Source organism: Apodemus sylvaticus, chromosome 2 (assembly GCF_947179515.1).
Source record: "Apodemus sylvaticus chromosome 2, mApoSyl1.1, whole genome shotgun sequence".
Lineage (NCBI taxonomy): Eukaryota > Metazoa > Chordata > Mammalia > Rodentia > Muridae > Apodemus > Apodemus sylvaticus.
Window position 1 is genome coordinate 52,181,664 of NC_067473.1, and position 3,133 is coordinate 52,184,796.

The 3,133-nt window shown below is 41.1% G+C and overlaps 1 pseudogene; it reads left to right on the forward strand.

Moving 5' to 3' along the window:
• Positions 1-221: 221 nt before the first annotated feature.
• LOC127678407 (60S ribosomal protein L35-like) lies at positions 222-578 on the forward strand (annotated as a pseudogene).
• Positions 579-3,133: the final 2,555 nt, after the last annotated feature.

The window sequence follows — 3,133 nt, forward strand, 5'->3', positions numbered from 1 at the left end:
TCTTTCTTAAGTCTGCACATCCTGGATCGTATTACTAGCAATCCTGCCAGACCATTTAATAGACTTGTCACCGAAACTGGGTACATCGGGATTCAAGTTTGTCAGCAATGCATCCTACGAATTCATCTTTATACAATCAACCCGAAGGTAGGGTGTGCTTCAGGAAGCAGCAAGTTCAATTTCATGACTTTAAAAAGTAGTCTTACTCTCGAACCAGGCGGCCTCAGCCGTGAACAACGCAGCAATGGCCAAGATTAAGGCTTGGGACCTGTGCGACAAGAAGAAGGAGCTGTTGAAACAACTGGACGACCTGAAGGTGGAACTGTCCCAGCTTCCCGTTGCCAACGTGGCAGGCATCCATCGCCCGAGTGCTCACTATCATTAACCAGATTTAAAAAGAAAACCTCCGGAAATTCTACAAGGGCAAGAAATACAAGCCCCTGGACTTGAAACCCGAGAAGACTTAGCCATGCGCCTCCTGCTCTACTCACCAAGCACGACGAGAAGCTGTAGACCGAGAAGCAGCAGCGGAAGGAGCGGGGCTGTATCTACTGCTCAAGGATGCAGTCAAGGCCTGAGACGACAATGACAATAAAGTGCAAGACTGACTGGCAAAAAATTAATTAGTAAAAAGTAAAAAATAAAAAGTAGTCTCACCCTGAGCCAGAGCTGCTGTAAGGCTGCGGTTGAAAGAGGTGGTCAGCCAAGCAAACTTCTTCCAGCAACTGGAGTCAGAAATAGAAGAATGCTATTAATATTAGCAAACTCATCTCTTAGGCATCCCTTAATCACATCTTTGTTGAGATATATCTCTCAACCTCATGCTGATAACAAAGACATTCAAGAAAGTTCTTTTCTATAAAATGAAAGGCACGTTTTTCAGTGTTCTCTGGAGAGTAGCTTAGCAGTGTGAATGCTTAAGACATTAAGGCTCAAGCTTAGCGTGGTAGGGGGAATAACTATTAGCTTTCATTTGCATTTTGAGTCAAGAAATATTTCCAGAAGGCATGTCGCACCCAAGGACCGCATATTTCAATCACTACCCGTCAGTGGGTTCCAAACACTGAACAGTCGAATGGCAAAGGCTCCCTAGAGAGAGCTGTTAAGCCAATTTGAATGTCTTAATATAACATAATTCTTCACTTGTTTAGAGAAAAGGATAAAAAAATTTAAATATCAAACATTTCAGAAATTCAGTACATCCCTGAAGTCACTTTTTTTTTTTCGTTTATAAGCCTTGGGGCCAGGTTGCAGGCTGTCATCTCTGGGTCACCTGCTTGACAAAACCATCACTGAAAGGCTTGTTGAGAATATAGATTTTGAGGTCTACGCAGTTACTGAGCACCTCTGGAGCTGAGCAGATATTAATTCTTAATATACTGCTTAGAAAATATCTACACACCCCCCGACACACACACACACACACATGTCTGAGAGATGCATCTTAAGAGATGCTAGATGAACAAGGACCCAAAATAAAAGTCAATCTATCGCATAGCTTACTATCAAGTATCTATGTAACTCTTCTCCCATTTTCCTCTAGATTAGTTTCTTTTACATTAAAATTTAATAATATGTAAACTCTCTCTCTGGAATCATTTTCCCTGTCCTAGTCATTCCAAGCTGTTATAACAAAATATATGGCTTACAAAGAATAGAAATGTATCACTTATGGGTCTAAAGTCTCTGGGGTTTCTATCAAGGGTAAGCAAAGACAGAGTGCTTTCTGACTTAAAATGTATTCTATCCAGACACTCACGTGGTGGCAGGTGAATTATCCTTAGAATTTTTATAAGAAAAAATAACCATCTTTACTAAAACTAGTAAAGGAAATAAATGTATAGGCTGGTAGGGATAAGACAGAAATGTAGAATATGAGGAAGCACCAGAATACATAATGTACACGTGTATGTGTCCCCTAGCCAATTTTTAGGAGGGGCTGACACTGCATGAATACGCATGGCCATTCTGACCACTTTCATAGTAGCCATGGCTGTGTCCATGGCTCTTACATCATTTCTGTCTCTCCACAAGTTTCCCTGAGCCTTAAGGGGATGATATACTTTTCTTGTCTAAAGCTAAAACCTTAAGCATCCTTTATCCTCCCCAGGATCTTGAGCAGCTGTGGTTCTTTGTATTTATAAGAAAAAATAACCATCTTTACTAAAACTAGTAAAGGAAATACTCCTCCATGTACTGCAAGGATAGGCATCTCTATTTAAGGTTAAGAGAGTCTTGTGAATTTAAACGTTAGTATTTAGGAGGTGGATTTAAGACAAATATCAAATTCAGTTAAAAAGCGGTTGGTTACCCCCATAACAATAATGCCACCAATTACATCAATGGGCACATCTTTTCTGGAGTGTTGGTATTACAGTTTGTAGAGTTCACAGCTAGACTATCACTGTCGTCACCACACAGCAGCCTGCATAGCATCATCCAGGACCATGAGAGCCAGTAAGCAGGAAGGAATCTTCTAGCTCAGTTTCAGATTGATTTCTCTATATCATGCATCTGAGATGTATGGATTGTACAGGGTCTCACCAATTGTTCTAGTGGGTAACCAAGAAAAACTGAAATGGCCTGTATTGTTTTCAGTGTCCATCAGATTTCTCTGACCAATGACTTCCAAAAAGTTGTCTCATACATAGCACTGCAGTTTCCTTTAATAACCTATTGCTTCTTAGGACCTATGTTGTCTCGTCTTGTAAGGCATCTGCCTTTTCAAACTCTACAAACACATTCTTAAGTGTTCTATTCTCACCGCCAAACCACCACCCAAAGAATGTAGCTGGCAAGAATAATCAACTCAGGGGTTTAGAATCCCAACACAAATCTTTAGAGGATGTAAGTATTCAGGTCATCCATACCACCTTCTCTCTGGTCCCCTCTAGAGAGTTCCCACTATAGAACCTCGAGATCACATGACAGGCCATATTCAAGCCCAGACTCACAAAGCACATAAGTTTCCTTGACTTGCATGAATTGCTACCATCATGCTGTGGCAAGCTGTAATTCATTCTGTGTTTTACCAACTGTAAAACCTTCTGTTCTAGCAGGTAGGAGTCTGGGACGAGGAAAGTACTCAGACTTTGGAAACAGAAAGACCAGGGTATGCCCTGCCACTCCTCTT